We start from the raw sequence: 9,519 nt of genomic DNA, 5'->3' as shown, positions 1-9,519 counted from the left end.
ATATTGAACAACATCAACGCCCACAACTACTTTGTGTTCTACTCGTGCAAAGAATCTACGCAATAGACCTAGCTCATGATGCCACTATTGGGGAACGTAGCAGAAATTCAAAATTTTCCTACGTGTCACCAAGATCTATCTATGGAGAGACCAGCAACGAGTAGAAAGGAGAGTGCATCTACATACCCTTGTAGATCGCTAAGCGGAAGCGTTCAAGTGAACGGGGTTGATGGAGTCGTACTCGTCGTGATTCAGATCACCGATGATCAAGTGCCGAACGGACGGCACCTCCGCATTCAACACACGTACAGCCCGGTGACGTCTCCCACGCCTTGATCCAGCAAGGAGAGAGGGAGAGGTTGAGGAAGACTCCATCCAACAGCAGCACAATGGCGTGGTGGTGATGGAGGAGCGTGGCAATCCAGCAGGGCTTCGCCAAGCACCATGGGAGAGGAGGAGGAGGGAGAGGGGCAGGGCTGCACCAACGAGAGATCAAATCGCGTGTTATGGGCAGCCCCTAGGCCTCATATATATAGGGGAAGGGGAGGGCTGCGCCCCCTTTAGGGTTTCCCACCCCAAGGGGCGGCGGCCAACCTCCAGATGGCATCTGGTGCGGCGGCCAAGAGGGGGGGAGGAGTCCATCCTTCCCAAGGCACCTCGGAGGTGCCTTCCCCCTTGAGGACTCTTCCCTCTAGGGTTCCCTAGGCGCATGGGCCTCTTGGGGCTGGTGCCCTTGGCCCATGTAGGCTAAGGCGCACCCCCTACAGCCCATGTGCCCCCCCGGGGCAGGTGGCCCCACCCGGTGGGCCCCCGGGACCCTTCCGGTGGTCCCGGTACAATACCGATGACCCCGAAACTTGTCCCGATGGCCGAAACAGGACTTCCTATGTATAAATCTTTACCTCCGGACCATTCCGGAACTCCTCGTGACGTCCGGGATCTCATCCGGGACTCCGAACAACATTCGGTAACCACATACAAGCTTCCTTTATAACCCTAGCGTCATCGAACCTTAAGTGTGTAGACCCTACGGGTTCGGGAGACATGCAGACATGACCGAGACGTTCTCCGGTCAATAACCAACAGAGGGATCTGGATACCCATGTTGGCTCCCACATGTTCCATGATGATCTCATCGGATGAACCACGATGTCAAGGACTTAATCAATCCCGTATACAATTCCCTTTGTCTAGCGGTATTTTACTTGCCCGAGATTCGATCGTCGGTATACCGATACCTTGTTCAATCTCGTTACCGGCAAGTCACTTTACTCGTTCCGTAACACATCATCCCGTGATCAACTCCTTGGTCACATTGCGCATATGATGATGTCCTACCGAGTGGGCCCAGAGATACCTCTCCGTTTACACGGAGTGACAAATCCCAGTCTCGATCCGCATAAAACAATAGATACTTTCGGAGATACCTGTAGTGCACCTTTATAGTCACCCAGTTACGTTGTGACGTTTGATACACCCAAAGCACTCCTACGGTATCCAGGAGTTACACGATCTCATGGTCAAAGGAAGAGATACTTGACATTGGCAAAGCTCTAGCAAATGAACTACACGATCTTTGTGCTATGCTTAGGATTGGGTCTTGTCCATCACATCATTCTCCTAATGATGTGATCCCGTTATCAACGACATCCAATGTCCATAGCCAGGAAACCATGACTATCTGTTGATCACAACGAGCTAGTCAACTAGAGGCTCACTAGGGACATATTGTGGTCTATGTATTCACACGTGTATTACGATTTCCGGATAATACAGTTATAGCATGAATAAAAGACAATTATCATGAACAAGGAAATATAATAATAATACTTTTATTATTGCCTCTAGGGCATATTTCCAACAGCCACCACTGATGATGCCAGTGCACGCACAGATAGCAGCCAACCGAAGAGGCAACATAAGGACCGGCACCCGAACGTGCTCCTCACCGTCAAGGAGGAATTTACTCAAGTGAACTCCGACGGGCATCCAATGGCGCCCAAAGAATTAGTCAAGGGGTACTCGCTTCAGCTCAGGTGCATTCTCCGGAGCACCGTCTCGATCAACACCGAGAACCTAAGGCATAAGGACCGAGGGAATTTGCGCAACCTCCTCTTCACAAAGCTGCACGAACGATACAAGTCCCCCGCTGAATTTGAAAACACACGCCTCTCAGGGAATAAAGTGAACAGTGCCGCCCTCACGACGATGAGCACGGCCCTGTCTACTTGGAGAAGCGCGGTGAAGAGAATGATTGACAAAGGTGATAGTTATGAGAATATCAAGGCGAAAAATCCTTCGATCAGCGAAGATGACTACAAGGAGTTCAAGATCAAGTGCGAGAGCAGCGCAACCTCCGAATCAAGTCAGTGGGGGATAGAAATGCGGGAGTTGAACTTAGGGGAACACAAACTCGGTCCCGTCGGTTACAGAGTGGCAGAGCCTATATGGGACAAGGAGGACGCGGAGCGTGCCGAGCAAGGCCTACCGCCCCGCTTCGAGAAATACCGTGACAAGCAGACCAGGAACTATGTTAGGGCCCGGTACAAGGAGGACCCGGTAACAAAGGAGCTTACCATGGATCCGAAGACTAGGGCGCTTGAGCTTGTTCTGGCGAAGGAGACTGAAAGCAGTAGCGCGGGGTCGTCTCAGAGCACCCCTTGGGACAACACTCTAAATAGGGCGTTGAACGTAATGAAAAACAAGGATAAGCTCAGTAAGCCGTCGTTAGCTGGTCGTGTGGCCGGCAAAGGCTTGTCCACAAAATGGTCATCATACTATAATGCTGGTGGGTGAAAGGAGAGAAAGACCAGCTCGGAAAGCCAGTCGCGCGAGGTTCAAGAACTCAAGGCACAAGTGGCGCGGATTCCAGAGATTGTCCAAGAGCAAGTGCAACAACAACAGGGATCGACGCTCACCGGCATTATTCCTACCTTGATTCATGGGCTGGCGACGTGGATTGCGGGCGGCCAACAGGGGCCGCCCCCGATTCCCGGCTTCACAGCCAGCAACTCGCACAACGCGCAGGTGGTGCCATTGGTGTCTCCGGCGGAGGCAGTATTGGTGTCCCCGATGCCGGCACGGGCATTCGAGCATAATGCACCCGGGTGTATGCCGGCCGGCACCTCGACAGTAAGCATCCCCTCTGTCAGTTGCACGCCCGCCGTTGGCGGTGCCTCGACATTAGCCGAGCTCGACGCCATCATCACGGTAACTAATTAAGCCTCTCGGCCGAGGACTTCATCTCCTTGCCTTTGACTGGGCATCCCTAACGCCCTACATGTTTTCGTAGGGCGCCGCCGACGTTCCGTGCACTCTCCTGCACTTCGTGAACGACGAGTTGGTCGATGTCGCCAAGGGCAAAATCATTCAACCGGGCAACCCCGTGTTCCACGGTAATACGATGCCACCCACCGTGTATAGGGTTCAACTGGTTCAGGTGCTGCTAGGCTGCGACGAGTTGTTACCTCCGATTCGACCCGCCGGGGCCGACGAAGATGATCTGATGACCCTCAGCGCCTGCCTAATATGGCCCATGTTTTGGCCGAAGAGCCAGATTCGTTTGGGGGCGGGGGACACCACCCCAAAGACAACACCGCCGCAACGCTACCGGACATGCCGGACATCCCTATGGCACATGATCCGAACATGCATATGGCACAGGATCCGGACGACGACGACAACGACGATGGTACATTTACCAACGTCGATAAGTACTTTGCCGAACATGGGTACGATGAGGAATTCTTGGGGCCTCCTTCTCAAGAACCCAACCCTACAAAAGACGATCATGATCTAGCTGGTATCGCGGAGAATCCCAATTGCAACAGGCGTCGTCTGGCGTTCAGTTCTCAGGAGACGCCTCCAGCTGACGACTTCACTGAGCCTCAGATAGCCGATGTGCGAAATATTATCAGCCCCAACACACTCAAGAAGGCGGTCTGTGAGCAAAACTTGGTCCCATTACAGCAGAAGAAGGGACGGAAAAGAAAGAGTAACAAGGGTGCGAGCCAGCCGGCACCGAGTACGATCCGTGCTCAGGACGGGCCACCTTCACCTAAGGATATCTCGAGGAGGGTGCATGTGGCGGGTAGGCCGATGCTACCGACTAATATGCTCAATGCCACAACCGTTGCTATGCGGAGTCTGCATGACAGTGTTCTTTCTTTGGAGAAGCGGCGTCTCAGAGAGAATGGCGTGGCATACCCGGTTTTCGTGGCTAAGGTGCCAGAGGGCAAGGGCTTTGTGGATAACTCCATCGGGAGTACGATCGTCCTGCGGTTTGATGACATCTTCGCTATGTTTAACCTTCATCCGCTGCACTACACCTTCGTTCGGCTATTTTCGCTGAGTATGGAGATGCGGATCATTAGAGACAAGACCCCGGACATCGTGATAGTCGACCCCTTCTACATGTGTGCCAAGATCTTGGGCAGCGCTAGGGACCGGCAAGTCGCGAGTTCTTACCTCAAAGGCGTCATTCTGTCAAACCCAGATAAGGATAACTTCCTCGTGCCTTACTTTCCTGAGTAAGTCGTCCCCTCAACCGCCTCGTAACATATGATTTCTTAGATTTCGATCATTCTTTTTCTAACATTCCATGTTTTGTGCAGTCACACACATTGCACACTCATCCTCTTAAGCCATGGCCACGTATTTCGACTCGGACCGTCAGTCGAAGAAAGACTACACAAATATCAAGAAAGTTCTTGATGATGTTCTCCTTGGCTACGCCAAATCTGGAGGCACCTTCACCAGGCCAGTTCGTAAGTACGGAAAGCATGTGTTCGCCCACAATACGATGTTCTGCTGCGTCAAGCAGCCGCCTGGCGGTCAGAAGGATGCCTACTACGCCCTCCATCACATGCAGGCGATCGTATGGGACCATAATCACCTTCTGCTACCAAATAATCTCAAAGATTGGGCTGCGAGCTTGTCGGCAATCCAGGACGCGGACATTAGACAAGAATTCTTTCGCATCCAGTCAGAGTTTGCGGAAATCATCCATCAAGATGTCCTTCATACCTCAGGGTAGTTCAACCTCAGAAATCAACCGTCCAACAGTGAGATAGACACAACACTACAAATGCAGGCTGACAACGCCCGCGATTTCATGACCATCACGAGAGACGGCGGCCTCATCCACGCTCCGGTCCCTTGAGTCGAGTCGAAAGTAGTGATGCTATGTGTAGTTCTGAAACATCGATTGGCTAATGTTGTAATTAAACTTTAATGAACTTGTATGTCTCTTTGGTTTGGACAGTCGTTCAACTTAGATGTAATCGATGCTATTAATGTGTTGCTTTTCTCTTCCGATCCTTTTGTTGCATACTTATATATTTCTTATGTATTGTCTGTGAATTGCTACTAACGTTTTGTTTGCCTAGTGCATAGAGATGCCGTCGTATGTCGTGTACAAGGGTAAGGTTCCTGGAGTCTAGGACGACTGGGAGGAGTGTCAAAGACAGGTTCACCGTTTCAGCGGTAACAGTTACAAAGGGTACACCACTAGGGTAGAGGCGGAAGTTAGATACGCGCGCTATCTAGCGGGAGAGAGGAGAGAGCGTTGGAGGAACCGAATGAAGACCAGTTTCATCACGATTATGCTCATCGTGATGACCGCACCTCTCTTCTAGTTGATGGTACTTTAGATGATCGATATCGACTTGTAATGTGAAGACAAACTCGCTACTCGCGGTTTCAAGACTTGTAATGTTCTAACTTTGTTCGGTATTTTAAATTTGGAGACTAATATGATGAATTGTATTCGGAGACATGTATTTGATGAATTGTATTCGGAGACTTGTAATGGCGCACCGTGGGCTATATTAATGGCGCACTGCATGGTGCGGATACTAATGGCGCACCACAGGTGCACCATTAGTAAAAATACTAATGGCGTGCTAGTAGTGGCGCACCTGTAGTGCGTCATTAGTAGGCAAAACAGGTGCGCCACTAGTAGGCCTTTTCCTAGTAGTGCATAAAAGACTCAAATTTCTTGTACCACTGCCGAGGAGCTTGCTTCAAACCATAGAATCTCTTCGTCAATTTGCAAACTAATTGTTTCTTGCCTGCAATCATGAATCCCTCTGGCTGCTCCATGTATATATCCTCTAGATCACCATGCAAGAATGCAGTCTTCATATCGAGTTGTCCCATGTAGAGGCAATATCATACCTAGTGCATATCACCTGCTCTTGGAGGCCTCCCATCTCGTGTCCCTTTGTATGGGCCAAGATAATACCATATGCAACCCACTCCGACATGCGCCGTGACGTCAATCCTCCTGCCAATGGCGGCGGCTCCTATTTGGCACGCAGGTTGTCGCAGATAGACCATGGGCGTACCCCGTCTCAGCGATGGTATTGGTAGGGGCCAACCCATTTTCCGAGTTTCATCACACCTGGTTTTGGGAAGGTTCTAGACCCTTCCTGGACCGATATTTTTTTCCTTTGGGTTTTTCTTTTTCTTTTCTTTTTTTCTTTAGCCTTCTTTTCTATTCTTTTTTCTTTCTTGTTTTGTTTTCATTTTTCTTTTAGAATTCGTGAACATTTTTTAAATAATGAATAGTTTGTGAAAACATTATGAAATCTGGGAACTTTTTAAAAATTGATCATTTTTTAATATTGTTAACATTTTCTACAAATCCACAAACAATTTTGAAACTTCGAACCTCTTTTCGAATTGGCAACATTTTACTAAAACTCGTGAATTTTTTTTATCATTTTTTAAAAATATTTTGAAAAAATTATGAACATTTCCTGAATTCGCGGACATTTTTTCAAACTGGCGAACATTTCTTGAATACGTGAACATTTTTGTCCTGAACATTTTTTATGAAATCGTGAACATTGTTTGAATATGCGGACATATTTTCTAATTCATGATGATTTTTAGGATTCGTGAACATTTTTTCTGAATCGTGAAAATATTTTTGAAGTTCTTGACCAATTTAGAAATATGTTAACTTTTTTTTAATCCATTAACATTTTAGATTTCTTGAACATATTTTTTTGCAATTCATAATTTTTTGAAATTTTAGAACATTTTTTTAATACTGAATTATTTTAACAAAAAATAAAACAAAAATGGAAAATGAAAAAGGAGAAGTGAAAAATGAAAAAAGGGGCGTCGAGGCCCGCAAATGGGCCGGGCCAAATTGGCATGTTGGGGAAGGGAGGGTGCGCGTTCGCACGATCCCTGGCCCGAACCAGACCAAAAAGTGGGTCCCGTCATTGGCATCGGCCTCTCCTGACGCATCCCCCTCCCCAATCTCTAGGAAGGCTGGCCGCAGCGAGAGCTCCCATGCCCAAGAAAACAAGTGTTCGGCGACAAAGCTCTCGAGCACCTCCAAAGCCTTCTCAGCAGATCCCTGAGCATGACGGCACCAAATCTGCTTCTCCGTGTACCCGGATTGATTCCAAAAGGTAAAACATCCACATGTACATGATGGTGTGCATTAAGATTAACATATGAATTTACCCCCTTTTATCTATCCCACAGCTGAAATTTAACACACAGATTTATGGAGCTCAATTTTGATTTCCAAACATTTTTGAAGCTTAATTCCATGGAGCTAAATGGGTTCGTAGAGCTCACTAGTCGCTCCCTCACACTATCCCCAACCCTAACCCTCAATCCCCTTCCCCCAGCCCCGCCGCCATGGCCACGCCACCGCCGCAGCCGCCAACCATCCCCGACGAGCTCCTGGAGGAGGTCTTCATCCGCCTGCCCACCCCGGACGCGCTCGCCTGCGCCTGCACCTCCTTCCACCGCGCCATCAAAGGTCGTGCCTTCCGCCGCCGCTTCCGCATGCTGCATCGCCCTCCCTTCCTCGGCTTCATGGACGCTGGCGGCTTCCACGCCGCCCAGGCGCCGCACCCCTCCGACCCGCTCGCCGGTGCCCTCGCCTCCTGCGCCGCGGATTTCTCCTTCGTCCCGGATGTCGTCTCTTCTTCTTCCTACTTCATGCCGACGGGCGTCCAAGACGAACGGAAAGGCCCTCGTTGGCGCCCATGCGACGTCCGCGACGGTCGCGTCCTCCTTGATTGGAGATCCCTCTACCCCGTTTCGTCCAGATATGGACCTACCACGAAGACGGCTGCGAGGTGAGCATCCTCTTGGACTCCAGGGAGATCGGTGACAACGAACTCTGTGACCGCCTCACGTGGACCATGTTGGAAATATGAGCAATTTACCTAATGATTTTATTAACAGAAATATTAGATAAAGCATGACTAATATAACGGGGATAAAACTAGTCATGTGATCTGACAGAGATAAGGTAAGTAACATATGCATATATGAACTGCAACCAAGCTTATGTAGAGCAGACAGTAGGGCAAGTTTCATATATGAAGTAGAACCTAACATATCTAGGGCAAACACTAGAAGAAGGAACTGTGGCAAGACCTTGAACAGAAAGGAGAAGATCACATACGGGACAGCAGCAGCAGTATAACTGGACTTGGGGTCGGTGTCCTCGCCATCCATGTCGTCGAGGAGGTTGTGGACGTCGGGGAAGAAGTCATCGCCGGGGAAGTAGTTGTTGGAGTCTGGGGCGTCCGTGATGAAAAAGTCAGTAGTTGCGCGGAGCGCTCCCCAAAAACCTTATCACCCTTCTCCCGTACAGGACTCACAGAGGTGCGGTTTTGGAGGCCTACTGTCCCGACCTGCGGTGCACGCTGCAAGCCGGGATGGGGAAAATTGTAGCGGCAGCGCAGTGCTCAGGAACTTGGTGGCGAGAGGGAGATGATCTTCTGGTGTGTCACTCTGGAGAGGAGCGACCTCTCTTATATACACTACAAAAAAACACATCCGTGACATTTTGGGCCAAACGATTTTTTTCTGTCATACATATGACACTTCTATGACGATAATTGTGACAAAACCTGGTATCATCATAGATGTGGTGGGCTCCTACTTCTATGACAAAAAATCATGACAGCAAATGGGCTTTTCGTCCTGGGCGGGCCGGAGACGCAGCTGCATGACATTCTTTGGGCCGTCCATGACGGAAAAAACCGTGGTAGAAGCGAGGGGGAGGAAAATTTCAGGGAGTTCCCAGTTACGGTGGGAGGTCGGGGCCGAGCGATGCGCGTTTCTCTCGTACACGTACGCGCGTGTGTGCGAGGCATTGGCTCTAACTGAACCCGAGCGATTGCACTGCAGGCTATGCGTTACTGAACCCGAGTGATCGATCTATGGCTGTTAACTGAACCCGATCGAGCGATTCCTTCGCTACTACTGCTAACTGAAGCCGATCGATGGGATGAACAGTGAGCGTTGCGGGGGGGTTTGGATGAACAGTGAGCAGTGGCGTTGCCTCTGGATGAACAGGACCCCGCGGTGTGATGGAGGGCTAGATGAATAGTAGACGGTGGAGGGGTGCCCATGGAGGGGTGGATGAACAGCACCCCGTGGTGTGGAGGGCTGGATGAACAGTAGATGGTGGAGGGGTGGTTGAACAGGACCCTGTGGTTTGCAGGGCTGGATGAACAGTAGACGGTGGAGGGGTGC

General features: G+C 50.0%; 1 pseudogene; it reads left to right on the top strand.

Moving 5' to 3' along the window:
• Positions 1–7,662: 7,662 nt before the first annotated feature.
• The window catches only part of LOC119334163, a 33,798-nt pseudogene continuing 31,941 nt past the window's right edge, over positions 7,663–9,519 (top strand).

The sequence above is a fragment of the Triticum dicoccoides genome, chromosome 7A, assembly GCF_002162155.2.
Source record: "Triticum dicoccoides isolate Atlit2015 ecotype Zavitan chromosome 7A, WEW_v2.0, whole genome shotgun sequence".
Lineage (NCBI taxonomy): Eukaryota > Viridiplantae > Streptophyta > Magnoliopsida > Poales > Poaceae > Triticum > Triticum dicoccoides.
This window is presented reverse-complemented; position numbering and strand designations above follow the sequence as displayed.